Source organism: Cnephaeus nilssonii (genome assembly GCF_951640355.1).
Source record: "Cnephaeus nilssonii genome assembly, chromosome: 13".
Taxonomy (NCBI): Eukaryota; Metazoa; Chordata; class Mammalia; order Chiroptera; family Vespertilionidae; genus Cnephaeus; species Cnephaeus nilssonii.
In genome coordinates, this window is record NC_137084.1 from 74,419,779 (window position 1) to 74,436,886 (window position 17,108).

The following is a 17,108-nucleotide window of genomic DNA, read 5'->3' on the forward strand; positions in this document are numbered from 1 at the left end:
AGAAATGGAAAAGTTTAGAAGCAGGTATTTGTGACTTTTTTTATTTAATTGATTTAAGGAACAGGTTTTTTTTTGCAACATATGGAGGACATGTGACAACAGGGACAACTACAGGCCCAAAGAGGGAGCTGTTACTAGAACATTAAAATATGAGGAAGACTAAAGCCGGCACTGTGAGAATAAACATGTTTCTGGAGTAGGAGGAACAGGGTGTGTTTGCCCACTGGATGTGGGAGTGTAAAAGGAGAGTGTGCGTGGATAACGGAGAGGATCTCCAGAGAGGGAGACTGGTTAGAAAGAGGCCATTCATTAGCTGGGATGGATGCGTGAGATGAAACTTTGAGGGGACCAATTTGACATCAGTTCTGTGTAAAATGCATCCGAATGCCATACTGGAGGCCAGATATGCCTAGCTCCTGATGCTAGGGCACGGCGCCCCCAACGCATAGGCACCCCAGAGTACAGGCTGGCAGACTAAGGGTACAGATGTCCTTAAGGACAAAGAATGGTTGGGTAGAAATCCTTGTGCCAGTTTTTCCCTCTATATTTCACAAAGTATTTTGCCTTAAAAGAGCTGAGGCTTCCCGGGCTTAGTCTTCCCAGGTGTATCTATTTCAGAACCAAAAGGTGGTATCCTCTGCCTGGTCTCCCAACCCCCTTATTTCAAGTTTTGTCAGAAGTCCTGCACCCTGACTTAGAGGAGGATTTTGCAACAGCCTAAATAATTTTACTTTTGTGGAACCTGTTTGTCGTGTGTTTGTCTTCTCCTGCAAAGTATGTCTCACTCATTGCTCTAATGATCATACTATTTCCATATTCTTATTCAGTATTTTGGAAATGTTGACTGAATACCCACTGTATATGAAGCATGTGCTAAGTTTTAGGTACACACACATGAGTAATATTAATTTTAGGCTGTTTTTCTTCTATAATAATCACAGGATTTTATCGATTTTATATCCCTTAAATATCATCTCATCCAGCATCTTCATCTATGAGATGGACCTAGTTACATAAAGCTGCCAGGTAGTTATTAACAGACTAGTGATTAGAACTAAGTTGTAATGATGACAGTAAAGCAATCCATCATGAATTAGGCTGTTCTTAACGGGGTTCACAGTCTGAAAGAGGACACATGCACAAGCACACATACAAATTGGGCGGGGGGTGAAAAAATCCACCACAGAAGCTGGCACACAATGGAGAAAACAATTATATCTGGAGAATAAGTGAAGAAGGTGGGGAGGATTATTGGTCAGAGAAGGGTTCCTTCAAGACTCAGGCTTTCTGGGATGATAGGAAGTTCCCAGTCGGGAGTGGGCCAGGGTGGAGAGACCAAGGCTGAGGGGATGGAGGCCTCTAACTGGAAGGGCAGCCCTTCATGAGATGGAGGACTTGACAAAATTTTAGGGGGGAAATCTAGGATTGCAATTTCTCTATAGAAAGTTATGAACTATTTAGTTCTATTTTTCATTATCTATGGAAATGGAAGGCCCTTTAACCCTCAAAATATTAAGTTAATAAATTTCTTCTGTAGTTCTTAACATCCGAATTAGTTCATCAGAGGTCAGCCATGGTTTCTGCAGAGTTTAGGAACAACTATCATGTGGGACAGGCCACATGCAAATTACTCTGCTGCAGAACAGATGAGACGCCAGGGAGGCTTACATTCCATGGGCCTTCACCCCCCCCCCCCCCCCCCCCCCCGCCAACAACCAGCATTAGAGAGTTTGTTTTTTTAAATCTTAATAAATTAGGCAGATAATGCTAGATGGGGATTTTTTAAGTGGATGAAATTATTTTTTATATTTAAAAAATGTTTTCAATTACAGTTTACATTCAATATTATTTTATATTAGTTTCAGATGTATAGCATCATGATTACACAATCATATACTTTACAAAGTATTCCTCAAAATATTTCCAGTACCCACTGGGACCATATTATATAGTCATTACATTATTGTTACCTATATTCCCATGCTGTACTCTACATCCCCATGACTAGTTCATAAATACTAGTCTGTACTTCTCAGACATTTTACCTATTTCACCTAGTCCCCTAACCCCTTCTACTCTGGCAACCATCAGTCTGTCCTCTGTATCTATGAGTCTGTTGCTTTTTTGTTCATTCATTTATATTGTTCTTTAAAATCCATTTTAAAAAAACGTGAAAACATATGGTATTTGATTTTCCCTGACTGACTTACTTCACTTAGCATAAACCATGCTATCAAAAATAGTAAACTGTGTTTTTTTATGGTCAAGTAATATTCCATTGTATATATGTACCACCACTTTTTTATCCACTTGTCTATTGGTGGACATTCTTTTTTTTTAAATATATTGATTTTTTACAGAGAGGAAGGGAGAGGGATAGAGAGTTAGAAACATCAATGAGAGAGAAATATCGATGAGCTGCCTCCTAAACACGCCCTACTGGTGATGTGCCTGCAACCAAGGTACATGCCCTTGACAAGAATTGAACCTGGGACCCTAGAGTCAGCAGGCCGACGCTCTATCCCCTGAGCCAAACCGGTTAGGGCTTGGTGGACATTCTTTACTTTAGTTGGCATTTTATACAATTTACCCTTTTTGAGAATACATCAAAGAAATCCAAGTGCCTCAAGGTTTGGCCAATTAACTGTCATCACTCTATAGATCGCACAATGTCAGGATTGGCAAAGATCCTTTGTATTCTCTAGCTCAGCCACCCATCTAGGATTTTAACCTCTATTGCAAAACAGCCTGGAATATGAAAAGGTAAACACAGCCTCCTGGTGATGTTTAATACTTCTATTTATATATTGCTTGAATCTTTCATTTCACTCAGCACTATTGGTGATTCAACTACAACACTGAGTGGCCAGATTATTATGATCTCTGTACAAATAATAATCTGGACACTCAGTGTATATCCTATATAATAAAAGCCTAATATGCAAATTGTTCCCTTGACCAGGAGTTCGACCTGCAGGGAGGCCGGCCAACTGCCCATGTCCCCTCACCCTGGCCAGGCTGGCCGGACCCCACCCATGCACAAATTCATGCACCAGGCCTCTAATATATACACATATATATATACTAGAAGCCCAGTGCATGATTGAATTATGCACGTGTAGAGTCCCCTACATGCTTTCGCTTTTCACGGTGGAGCTGGGTGCCTGTCCGCTGGTGCACCAGGCACCCAACTCCCACGCTTTTGATGGTCCGCGGCCGCTGAGGGGGGCTACCCTGCTGTTGAGAGGCGCAGGGGTGGGACTCCCGCCCCCTGCGCCTCTCAACGGCCGCTGAGGGGGGCTGCCGCGGACACCTGGCTACCCTGGCGTTGAGAGGCGCAGCTGGGTGTCCGCGGCAGGCCCCCTCAGCGGCCGCGGATCTGGCCGTTGAGAGGCACAGGGTGCGGGAGTCCCGCCCCCTGCGCCTCTCAACACCCCCCTCAGTGGCAGCGGATCTGTGCCTCTCAATGGCCTGATAGGCCACCCCGAGTCCCGCCCCCCAGCCTCCCGCCACCCAATCGTGGGCGTAGCGGAGTGATGGTAATTTACATGTTACTCTATTATTAGATAGGATATATAAACACTGAGTGGCCAGATTATTATGCACTCAGAGATCATAATAATCTGGCCACTCAGTGTATATATAGGGTTGGGCAAAAGTAGGTTTACAATTGATTGTATGGAAAATAATGCAATAGTTAATAAATAATAATACAAGAATAAATTATCTGTTTTATGTATTCACAACTGGAAACCTGTTTTTGCCCTACCCTGTATATAATTCTCTTACCTCAAAATTTTAATTAAAAACCTGTTCTGATTATTTAACAATTGGAGGGTCATTGGGAATATACTATATAGATACTGCTAAAAGTAAAATGTTCTTATACCATAAATCCATATTGCATTGGCCACCAAGAAATGGGCAGTCAGAATTATCTAGATGTGCTCATCTAGGTAACTGAAGGTTATTGCAACTTTTCTTGAGGAGCCTTTTGTGAAATATGTTCCCTTACTTTCTTCCTTGATAAGTACAATATAACAACATAATTGAATCTTCCTTTGATAAGTGAGACTCCTGCAAGTTCTTGGGGCTATCACTTAGAAAATCAATTCTCATTGTATAGCCTAAATACACAGAAAATAGAAAAGATGACTCTGATTTCATACTGGCCAAGTAAATAACTCCAAAGTTATTTTTGGAATAAATCCACAATAATACCTTTTATAACTTTTCTCTTTATAAAAACTTAATGCAGCAAAAAATCCAGATAATTGATGGTTCTACTGACATTTAAAGTACCATCACTTGATGTTTAAAGCACAATTGCTTTACAGAGCAAAATAAATGCCTTTTAAAAAAGAGTAGCTGCATAAATGTTTTTATGTAGCATATACAATAATTAAAACCGGTTAAGCAAGTGTATTAGCTTGCTGTGTTTGGATTTCTGTCTTATGCGACAGGTATTACTTTTAAAATAAAGTGTAATCAAGACTTATTAAGACAGTTAAATCATCACTTGAGATTTTCAATGCAGCTTAGGAAAGATGCCAAAATTTTAAAGCAGTATACTTCAGTAATCTCCAAGAACAATAGCGTGCATTAAACTAAAATATAAAACCAGAGGTTTGAAAGTCAGCACCTTTATTGCATCTTTTTTATATTTATATTTTACAGATTATATCTTCATTTCATTAAAACTATTTGCAGGAGATGTTTGCAACATTGGTTATTTTTAATGTTAAATACCTTATCTTATTCAACCTTGAAACTCCAAAGTTCCTAACAGAGGGAATTCATCATGATGTATAACCAGAAATGCTTGAATGATTGGCAAAATAACAGTCAGCCTACACAGTGGATAAGAGTGGCAATGAAAAGGCGGCAATAAAATCCTAGATTTTCATGAGTCCTTTCTCTCTGCTGCCAGGAGGATGCTGCTAAGGTCTGAAACCAGTTTGTATTTATTTTCTATTTAGGTCTACTTTCGTGTGTGGTTTCTATGCTTTTATGCTGTTTGTCCTTCCAGTATAGTCATTCTTAGTGGGAAATCAGGGGAGGGCAACATCATTCTTTGGAAGTGTCTTGCTTTGGTTTTATTAATGGCCCAGAAGTATATATATTTGGAAAGTTACAGACTTGTTTAGCATTTACATTGTTAGTTTTCTGCTCTTTGTATATGAACTCAGAAACATGTTAATAATTCCTCCACAGTAAATATTTCATGACCACTTCCTATGAGCAAGTCAGCGGACTAGGGGATTTGAGGACAGAAGGATGAATAGGAGTTACTTTCCTCCTTCAAAGGACAAGATATCTACTAGCAGAGATAAGGCTCATGCCCTCTGGATTATTTCACATAATAGAAATTAATGTGAAATTAATTTACATGGTAGATATGTGAATAAAATACTGTGCTTGCTTAGAAGAGGAAGTAGTTGTTTGTTTGGGTGGGGGGAGTGCAGGGAGTGGATAGGACTATGTACAATGTTCATTGAGTTGCGCCTAGAAGAATGATTTGATCATAGCCATGGTAAAATTTTACTTACCTGGGTTTGGAGAAATAATCCTTCCCTTGTGGTATCATACCACCCCCTCAACTCCCTTCTCCTCACACATACATTTTACTGCTCATTTTTTTTCTTGTAGATGCTATGACCCAATGGATGCTGTAGGGCGATAAGATTGGGGTAGGGGAGGAATAGTAGAGTAGCCTTCATCAAAAGTAATCTTTGCAACCCCAATTCACACAGGCACCCACACAGACACAAGCAGAATGGATGCTCATGTTTCTTTCTGGCACAGAGCCTGACTAGTTGAGTTGAGTCCATCCTGAATTGAACTCTGTGTAGGCCTTTTTCTCAGTTCACCTGCATCTGCTTTAGAGTTACTAAAGATTCCTCAAGACTTGGGCATACATTTCCCGTCCGTCTTAGCCTATGGTACTCTCCAGCCTGTGGAGATAGAAAGCAAGTAGAAGCTGCATCAGGAATTTCAAAAACTCCTTCTGGAGCTATTCATATAAATGTATAAAATTTGTGGATATAATTTTAATGTTGTAGAAGGTGCTGATGGAGTTGCACACATATCTATGTTATAATGCAGAACGTTTTGAAGGTGACTAGTTTTCATATTATTCACACACTCACCTCTGACACATAAGACTGCTGACTGTAGGGTACAGAGTGATAGCATGCCGTCAGGAAGGGTCTGATGCCTCCAGCCACTGGCTCTGCCACTCCCAAAGCTAGGTACATAGCAAGTCACTTTACTTATGATGACACTTTGGGTTAACTGTCTTTGCAACAGGCATGCATTTCAGTTTCCTGACAGGGCAAAGACAGAGTAAAAAGGCCTCAAATATAAAAAGCCCATTTTGTCACAACAATGTGGTCAATTGGATATTTCCTGAATTATATGCATGATAGGTGATGTTTCTACAACTGTCCTATAAAAGAGAAATTTTCCAGAAGGTTGTTGATATAGCTTTCCCCATTCTGAACAGCAGCTGAGTTAATTGATCATGATGGTAATTAGCATGGCTAAAACCCATCTGTCTATAGAATGTAATTGTGTTCCAGCCCTGGAAATGAAAAACAAAGCCTGATAAACAAAAGCTTCATTTTAAAAAAAAGAGAGATAGAGAAATCAATTCATCTTTTACTTTTTTTTTTTCAGAAACATTAAATTTAGCAGCCTAGATGCAATGATATTTTTTTTAGACCATTGCATTGACATTAGGTCCAGAGCATTTTCCTTTGTATTATTGGAATGGTTTGGGAGTGTTATTGTCTCAGTGGGCTGTCTGTCTATTCTGAGAGACATGAGTGCTATTGTCTCCTGTGCCTGTCACTGTTCCATTATTATTTCCATTTCACTCTATATATTCTATTTTACTCAACTCATAAAATGTGCTTAACTGCTGCTATGTTTCTACTCACTCACGTATTGGTCAATTATTTCAGTGCACTTATTCACACAACGTAAGTAGCCCCTCTTTGGAGGCCTCCAGAGGACAGGAACTAATCAGAGTAACCACACACTATGTGTCTCAAAATCAGAGACCCACCTTCTGATGTATCATTGATCCTTTTCTTTACAAACTGTAAATGAAATGGAACAGAAATATCTGGGCAATGCTAACAAAACTGTTTTTGAGTCTTTAATTTTTTTTTTTGTATTTCCTTATTTTTCTTTAAAACACTTAATTTTGAATGTAGACTTGATTTTATTTTGTTTTATGTTCTTACTCTAAATCATAGAGTTGAGGTGGGCTCTTTGTGCCTGTGACTAAGAGACATTAGACCAAATGTTCTAAGGGTAACTTGTAAATTTATGCAACATGAAAATCTACTGGCATTGGATTGGCATCAAGAAGGGGAGCCCCACTCCAGTCATGGTTTCTGATATTAAAACTGAGCTCTCAGACTATTTCTTTATAGAAAAGTTTAAAGCAAACAGTATCATCAGCTCTGGAATTTGCAGCAAGCCAACTTGGAAAAACAATGTAAACAAACATTGACAACTTCAAGTAGGAGATGTAATTTGTGTTTGCTGGGATGAATATTTAGCAACTTTAGTGGTTAGCTTCAGGTGTCCACCTTCCCTTTTATAGCCCTAAGTAAGATCAATCCTTTATGGTATTGAATTTTTCATCTAAAATAATTAGGATGATCCTAGATAGAAAGATACCTCAATTAGAGAAAAAAATCATGCTGTGCTTTTAATAAAACAGACTCTAAATGAATGACATCACTTCTTACAAAGAAGACTGTGTTCTGTTCCTTGAAACTATTCACTCAAGCTGCCTCTGTGGCCATAAAAAGAATGTCAACAAAATACAGACATCTTCAAAAACTAATATCAAACATTTAATCAAGATATGTTACTCTATCCTTATGTAAAACAACAATATTCTATATCTGCAGTTCTGGATAAAGTCACACACACACACACACACACACACACACACACACACACAAGAACTGGATACTATATAAAGATCTGTAAGATAGAAAGCCGGCTGTATCTTTGAAGTCATGAAAGTAGGGTTTTACTACCTGAATTTGTCATTTATTATCTGAATGTCCTTGGACAAAGCATTAATTTTGTTTGGTTTCATTCTTTCATGTAAAATGGGGGGTGACAGCAATCTCTTTTCCATAGGGTTTTAGTGTTGATGGATAATTTAATTTTTTTCTTATAAATGGAAAAGCACTGTACAGAAGTAAATTATTAGTTACCTCATATAAATACAAACAATAATTAGCAAACTGGAAAAGTAAGAAGAGAGGAAGGAAATTATAAATTCTGAAGGAAATATGTAGATTAATTTTAACTTTTAACCCCTTATTAATTTTAATTGGGTGCTGTTGTGCTTTTGAGCTATCCCTGCTCCCTTCAAGCTTGTATTCTGGGTTGCCCAGAACAGTAGCAAAACTTGATCATCAAATCTGTTTCAAAACCAGGAACTATCCTTCAAAACTGGAATCTCTTAATAGTGCATTGTGTCAACAATTTATTCATGTCATCATTTTAAATGTATTGATTTTAGAGAAAGACAGAGAGAGAAACATCAATTTGTGTTTTCCATTTATTTATGAGTTCATTGGTTGCTTCTTGTTTGTTCCCTGACCGGGGATCAAACCCACAACCTTGGGACGATGCTCTAACCAATGGACTACCTGGCCAGGGCTCATGTCCATTTTAAGCGTAAGAAGTCTGCAAGGTATTTTTGTTGATTAAAGAAAGTAGACAACAAGGTCCCTGCTCAGTAGGTAGTTGCTGGTATAGAATTATTGAGCAGACAGAATAGTGAAAAGTAGATCTATTCACCATAATTAAAACTGAAAAGGTGTTGCATAGTATATCAAAATAGTATTGCGACCTTAACTGGTTTGGCTCAATGGATAGAGCGTCAGCCTGTGGACTGAGGGTCCCAGGTTCAATTCTGGTCAAGGGCATGTACCTTGGTTGCAGGCTTGAGTGCAGGAGGCAACTAATTGCTGTGAGAGACACATTGATGTCTCTCTCTCTCTGTCTCTTCCTCCTCCCTTCCACTCTCTCTAAAAATATCCTTACGTGAGGATTAACAAAAAAATAGATAGTATTGCTTATATTGTGTTCAACCAAACTGTTGAGGTTGACACCAAGGATGTAAGTATCGTCTTTCCCATAAATTATTATTTAGAATCACTCCTGTGGACAATTATGTCTTAGATGGAACAATGGGAGTGCCTCATTTTAAGGGACTCTTTCTTCAAAGGCCTTTTTGTTTACTTTATTAACCAAACCCTGAAAGCAAACTACAGGGCTGAGGAAATGAAAGACTCAGGGTAGATGCCCCAAGTCATTTGGACTGGTCAGTGTAACCATGAGGTCCTGCGGTTAGCCGATGTCAGGACTTCTCAGCACATTCAACAGCAGCCATCTAAAAGTCCCTTTGAAGATCTGCTATTTTGCCAGAGGTCATTGATCCATGTGGCCACGGGACAATAGATGCAATCTCTTAGAGAAGGACTTCAAGAGATCTTGATGGTGCACCTTATTAGTTTTAAAAAAGCCAACTTTGATCTCACTCTTAATATGTGTGTATTTATAAACTATACATAGTACTGAATAACATTGTAAAATATGAAAAGGATAGATGCTTTAAACTCATCATTTAAAATAAATACAAATAGAATTTCTACTATTTTTTTCCTGCCCTCACCAATGGATCTTGAGGTGCAAGAACATCACTTTAGAGACTACTAGAAAATCGCCGACGCTTTGAATGTATGGCCACGAGGCAGGCTTCCTTTCGTAGATGGGGATTAAAATAGGGCAAGAGTCTAAACACAGCATAGCCCTCAGAAACATGACAGAGAACCGCATATGTAATGCCACATGCATGGCTGACACCAGCCTCTCCTCACACAGTGCCAGCTGGGCGGAGGTCAGGAAAAGATAGTGTGAGAACCACAGCCGCGGGGTCTGAACAAAGGCAGGAAAAGCAGAGGCAGCAGGAACACAACTCCACCTGCCCTAGGCTCCCAGTGTACTGACTTAACCGGGCAGAAATGCACAGGACATCTTCGGTCTCTGTAGAGAGACCTGACAGTCAGATGAAGAGAGTGGGTCCAAGAGAAAAGGGAAAATAAGAAAGCAGGTTCAGATACTCTGTACCTTCGCTTTCCAGTGGCTGGAATACTTTATCAGTTCTTTAGAAAGAGCCTACTGCTGAATCCGGAAAGCTGAGATTTTGTGATGCTTGTGGTCTTGAAGCAGATACTGTGGATGCCCTGACTCATCCCCTTGAGCCCAGGTTTGTGTTCCTGGAAATGCGGACAGCTGCCCAGCTCAGTGCTTATGTGTTTTGGTTTCTCTGCCTCCTGGGCGCCTGCTCAGACCTCCTCCGCTTGGGAGTGCTTGGGCTGTGATCTCCCTAGGAACAACTCTCAACAGTGACACATGGAATTCAGGGGGGCAGTTCTAAGTATGTTTCTTGAGATTCCTCAGAGGGGTTGAACTGAAGTTGCCCATTGCAGTAATGTGTTCCTTAAATTTCTTCCTGTCCTGTTTCAGTTTATCCACATTCTCACTTGTGCTTCCAGGAATCGCCTCCCAAAGAAAGGCGACCTGTTCATACATCCTTGTCTCAGTGTTAACGTCTAAGCAGAAACAAATCATACATATGTTGTGGGAGGATATATATTTATCTATTGTGGTGTGTGCCTGTGTATGTTTCCAAAAATATTGCTTCTAGAGTCCAAAAGCATTTATGTTGATTTTACAAAAATATAAATACAATGGATTTACACCTCAAACCATCTGGCCAAAATCTTGGTGCCTGGATCAGGGATCAATGTGACTTTTATGAATTCTACATATCCTGCAACAGTGTGCTCAACTGTTGCTCTGCATTAGCTGATTCACATTCAGAAGCGCTCTGTCAGTAAACCTCATGCTTTTCTATCATTGGTATTGGCAATATGTAATAAAATGTATCAGGCGGACAGGTTGACATGAATAGTAAGGGCATGGACTTTGGGTATGTTGAGGTTCAGTCCCCTGCTTTGACACTTTGAGTTCTGTGCATACATTTCTTTACATTTCAAAGGCTCCTATGTTGATGTCCTGTGAACTCCTGAGAAATCCACCTGACATTGATTCAGGGCTTATTTTCAAATGTTGCTCATGTTGTGATACTTGGTTAAGGCTTATTCTGTATTCTGCCCATGACTTCCTGGGATCACTTCTTCAGTAGAGCTTATACAGGCTTGACACTTATGTGTGCAAATAGGTCATTTGTATGCACACTTTTGACAGCAGCCTTATGAGTCTCTGTCATTGTTTTCACATTATTAGCAAACATTAGAGAGACAGCGACTTAGGTCTCAGTTATTTGTATGCCATTCAGTCAATTTATGGAGATTCTTTGAAGAAAAGTCTATTCTCTGACCAATTTGTTTTACATGTGAAATGTAGGTAGACTAGCAGCATGATAAGTAATGAGCAAGTGTTGTTTAATTTCTTTTTTTTCATCATATCGTCATGTTCAAATGTATTCATAAGCTTATACTTGGAGATACTAATCCTTTTGATTTACTTATTTTTCATCAAAACTTTTAGTCCAAGATGAAAATACATTGACACTAAATGTCAACAGATGTATCTTTTGAGGCCTTTTTGTTCCTGGGGGTTCCAACAGAAAGCACCCCTTCACTCCTGTGGTTTTTCTCTCAGTGTCTTAGTTAATGTTGCATGATGACAAATATAGTTATGTTTATAAGAGGCTGTCAAAAGCAGCAGTGTTGTAAAAGTGTTTCACATCGTATTAATACTAGTCAAAGTGTCCCATGTTTGTACACCTTTTTTTCTTAGGTTAGAAATATATATATATTACACTAATGTATATATTACACTAATAAAAGAGAAACATGCAAATTGACCATACCTCCACTACACCCACAAGCCACGCCCACCAGCCAATCGAGAGTGAGTATGCAAAGTAACCCAACCAAGATGGCTGTGTCCACAGAGCGAGCAGGAAGCTTGGGTTTCCCCGGCAATGGAGGAAGCCAAGCTTCCTGGCCTGCCCTGGCTTCCACTCCAGGCTACAAAGTTTCAATTATAGAAGATAAATAAATCCCAGATACCAGGGCCTCCGCTTGGGTTGCCGGGGGGCTTGGCCAGCCTGCAAACCACCACAGGCCCCTTGCCCAGGCCGCCCCACACCCCAAGGCAACCCCCACCCTGATCCGGGACACCCTTCAGGGCAAACCAGCAGGCCCCAACCCGGCACCAGGCCTCTATCCTATCTAATAAAAGAGTAATATGCAAATTGACCATCACTCCAATGCATAAATGGCTGCCCCATGTGGTCAAAGATGACTGCCCCATGTGGACACAAAATGGCAGCCACAAGATGGCCAGGAGGCGAGGGCAGTTGGGAGGGACCAGGCCAGCAGCAGAGGGCAGTTGTGGGTAATCAAGCCTCCAGGGGAGGGCAGTTAGGGGTGACCAGGATGGCAGAGGAGGGAAGTTGGGGGCAACTGGGCCTGCAGGGAAGGGCAGTTGCAAGGGACCCAAGCCTGCAGGGGAGAGCAGTTGGGAGGGACCAGGCCTGCAGGGGAGGGCAGTTGGGGGAACTAAGCCTGCTGGGGAGGGCAGCTAGGGGTGACCAGGCCTGCAGGGGAGGGCAGTTAGGGGTGACCAGGCCTGCAGGGGAGGGTAGTCCTGGATTGTGAGAGGGATGTCTGACTGCCTGTTTAGGCCCGATCCTACCAGGATCGGGCCTAAACAGGCAGTCAGACATACCTCAAGGGGTCCCAGATTGGAGAGGGTGCAGGCTGGGCTGAGAGACACACCCCCCATACACGAATTTTGTGCACCGGGCCTCTAGTGTTTATATATATATATATATATATATATATATATATATATATATATATATATATATATATATATAAACATATATATAGCTAATATGCTAAGTGTCCCTCCCACCGTCCGACCGGTCACTATGATGCGGACTGACCACTTGGGGGCAGACGCTCAATGCAGGAGCTGCCGAGCTGCAGTGACCTGGCAGCTGTCGTTCTGGGGTGACACACTCTGAAACCAGAGAGAAGGGAGTCTTAGTCCTTGGGGGGCTGCACAATTCCACCTTCGGCCATGGGTTATATTGTTGCTGGGCCACTGTCGCCCCGAATCTGGTTTACTGCACATTTGCATTTGGATTCCACACCCTGTATGACAGCAACTTTGCAGAGTGCCCTCTCACACTCTGGGAACCCTGGGGGGATGTTGGAGAGCTGGTTTCGGCCTGATTCTCGCAGGCCAGGCTGAGGGACCCCACCCGCAGGAGGGAACCTGCTCACTCCACAGATGCCAGGAGTGACTACAGAAGGTTGGCTCCAGGGCATGTCCAGCCCCTCTCATCCCCCCTCCCCGCCGGCCACCTTCTAATTAATTTCCTTCCAATATGCACAAATTTATGTACTGGGCCACTAGTGTTTATATATTAAAACATGGCTAATGTTAGAGACACAGATTTGACTTTTAGGTGTAAGAGGTAAATAATTTCTAGGAAAATGTCTGCAGTAACTGTGTAGGTTGTAATAGGCATTTTGTCAATCTATAAACTTCCATTTGAGAGTTTATAGCGGCTATAATACTAGTTGGAAGAGAAATGCTGAGCACCTCTGTTTACTTAATGTTTACTGAGATTGTATTTAATTAATCTTTATTCTCTGGCTACTTAATCCTTTTCATGGATAAGATATGTGACATTTCTTAACAGTGGATTGTCTTTACATGATATTAAGACTAGACATTAGGAGAAATTATGAAATTTACTAAGAAAGGATCAATAGCATGTCTTTTTATGAAAAACATGTTTTTTATCAGAACTATTGATAAAATAATAGTCAATGCCATCTTTTATTCCTTGTACTCAAAATCAACACTTCTTAAATGCTGCCAAGTAGTTAGGTGCATTTCTAGAATGATTATATAAGAATGCTTTTGGTGAATTGTGTGAGATGGAAGTAGCTTTGCCTTATTAATTTCAAAAGAGTGATTGAATCATTTGAGATCAAGAGTTCCCTGAAAAGCAGGATAGCTGACATTCTATTTGAAATGCATTGGAGCAAAGAAGTTTATAGTTTAGAAAGACATACATACACTACCACTCAGAAGAGATGTTTGTTGCTTATCTTGCAGCTGTTATTGACTAGAGATTCTGGTTATTTAATTATAACTTATTTCAGAATATATTCAAGGTCATAGTTGAGATAGATTTTTAATTACATACAAAGCTATACAAAGTGGAACATTTTACCCTGGGGAAACCCCCAATATGGCTTTAGCCGCTTTATTAAGTGAGCTGCTGTAGGTTTTACTATGGTTAATAAATCAAAGGTTTATGTATCTGTTTTGTTCCTTTGGGCAATCATTGTTCCATAGTTTTCATTTTCTCCTAACTGGAAGTACAAACCAATAAACCTTTCAGCAAATAAAAACAGTTTTGTATTTTATATAGTTACTAGAGGCCTGGTGCACAAATTCGTGCATGGGTGGGGTCCCTTGACCTGGCCAGCAATCAGGGCTGATCCGTTTGGGGGGTCGGGTGCCTGGGGGAGGGACTGCATGAGGTTGGTCCCAGCAGCAAGCTAAGGCATGGCTGATTCTGCAAGGAATCAGGCTCTTCCTCCCTCCTGTCAGGGTCTGGGGTGTGGATGAACCAGATTCAGAGCTGTAAGGGCCCCAGTAGCAAGGTCTGGGTCAGTGTACATCATAGTTACCTGCCTGTGGTCTAGTGGTTCCGGTTGTTCTGTCGTTCAGTTGTAAGGTCACTTAGGCTTTTATATATATAGACTAGTGGCTTGGTGCATGAAACTCGTGTATGGGGGGGGTGTCCCTCAGCCCAGCCTGCACCCTCTCCAATCTGGGACCCCTCAGGGGATGTCCGACTGCTGGTTTAACTGGCAGTCGAACATCCCTCTCACAATCCGGGACTGCTGGCTCCTAACCACTCACCTGCCTGCCTGCCTGATCACCCCTAACCACTCTGCCTGCCAGCCTGATTGCCTCCAACTTCCCTCCTTCTGGGCTGATCACCCTTAACTGCCCCCTTGCCAGCCTGATCACCCCCAACTATCCCCCCTGACAGCCTGCTTGCCCCCAACTGCCCCCCCTGCCGGCCTGCTTGCTCCTAACTGCCCCCCCCCACCAACCTGCTTGCACCCAACTGCCCCCTCACCCTGCCGGCCTGCTCACCCCCAACTGCCACACCCTGCCAGCCTGTTTGCCACCAACTGCCCCCCCCCCGCCAGCCTGCTCACCCCCAACTGCCCACCCCCTCTGCCAATCTGATTACCCCTAACTGCCTCTGCCTTGGCCCTGCCACCATGGCTTTGTCTGGAAGGACATCCGGAAGGTGTCCCAGTCTAATTAGCATATTACCCTTTTATTAGTATAGATTATTCAAATCCAGGAAACTTTGACATCTATAAAAATGGCCTGTAAGTTTAGTGTGTGTGAACATACCGTAACTAAATATTTGTTAAGGTTCAGATATATACACTAAATTTTAGCTTAACATTGTAAAACCAGAAACCAAGATAAAATATTGTTTCACTTTTATATTCATGAAGTTTCAGGTCAGATTTTTTTTCTTCCTCATAATGTGTTTGGCACCAATTATTTTGGAAATTGGCCTAAGAAATTGGAGGAGTAAAAACTGTTTTTTATTAGTATTACTCAAAGTGCATATTGCTGTATTATCATACTCTGAATAATAATCAGGCAAACATTATTCTATAAGCAGTCCTATTGGTCCAGTCTACTCACCAAAGCTGCATAATTTAATGCAGCTGTCACTCTATGCTCTTGAGTCCAAATATCAATCTTGAACATTATCCTGATGGTGTGCATTAAGTTAGAACTTGAAAGGAAAATACAAACAGTAGTATGAAATCAGTTGAGTCCACACTGTAGATCAATAACTGTTTTTACTTTAGCATAATTATTTTAAGAAAGCAAACTGAAGAGTGTAACTTTATATATGTCAGGATACATGTATTCTAATATTAGCTTAAAATTCCTCCTCTTTAGGAAATTGTTAAAGTCTGTTATATCACAGTTTAAAACATTCTTCTTTCATTGACAAATTTATGGTATTTGTGCATCACATTCTGTTTTTGTTCTTTGCTATACTAACTGGGAAATTTCCCCAAAATTGTATTAAAATACAATGAATTTAATACCTTTATTAAATTGGCATTAATGTTCCCATCCATTTGAAATTATTCTATTCATAGTACAGACTCATGCAGGGAATCTATACTAATAAAAGGGTAATATGCTAATTAGACCAGATAGACCAGATGTCTTCCAGACATCTTTCCAAACAAAGCTGCGGTGGCTGCAAGGGCCAAGGGCAGGCAGCCGAGGTGGTCGGCAGTGGCAGCAGCAGCTGGGTGATGGGGGCGGTGCCTTCCTTCCCCTGATTGGCCCAGTCGCCTCCCACAGAGGGAGGCCAGACTGCACCTTAGGCCCACACCCTCCCAGGGCCTAATCCATCAGTAGGACATCCCCTGAGGGCTCCTGGACTATGAAAGGGGGCAGTCCGGGCTGAGGGATTCCCCCCCCCCCCCGCCCGGGACCTCTAGTAATATAATATTAGAACATATATGAAACTTGGCATTTATGTTTGGGCATAAGAAAAATGGACTACAAAGTATGACTGTATCCTAAGCCTAGTACTCTTAAAATATATCCATTTCCCTATATCTAAATAGAAAAACATGTTTTCCATTGCCTTTTTCAACATATTCTAGAAACTTTTACTGTGTCCCTAATGTATACAAGATACCTATCAAAACATAGCTGTGATCTAATAAAACAATTATTGCATTTATTAATACTTATCTGCCTTGTCTAACATATTTTCTTAACTTGTTAGATTGGAACATTTTTTTCATTTTTATTTTTATTTAGTAGCTATCAATAAATTATTTGTAATATCTTTGGGAGATTAAATCAATAAAATCAGATCAGATATTATGGGTTTACTAGTGGCCTGGTGCATGGATTCATGCACATTGAAAGAAAATGAATTA

The 17,108-nt window shown here is 40.9% G+C and overlaps 1 protein-coding gene across 2 annotated transcripts in view; it reads left to right on the forward strand.

Moving 5' to 3' along the window:
• PDGFD (platelet derived growth factor D) overlaps positions 1–17,108 on the forward strand; it is a 232,636-nt gene that overhangs the window by 112,063 nt on the left and 103,465 nt on the right. The gene's annotated exons all lie outside the window — the stretch shown is intronic.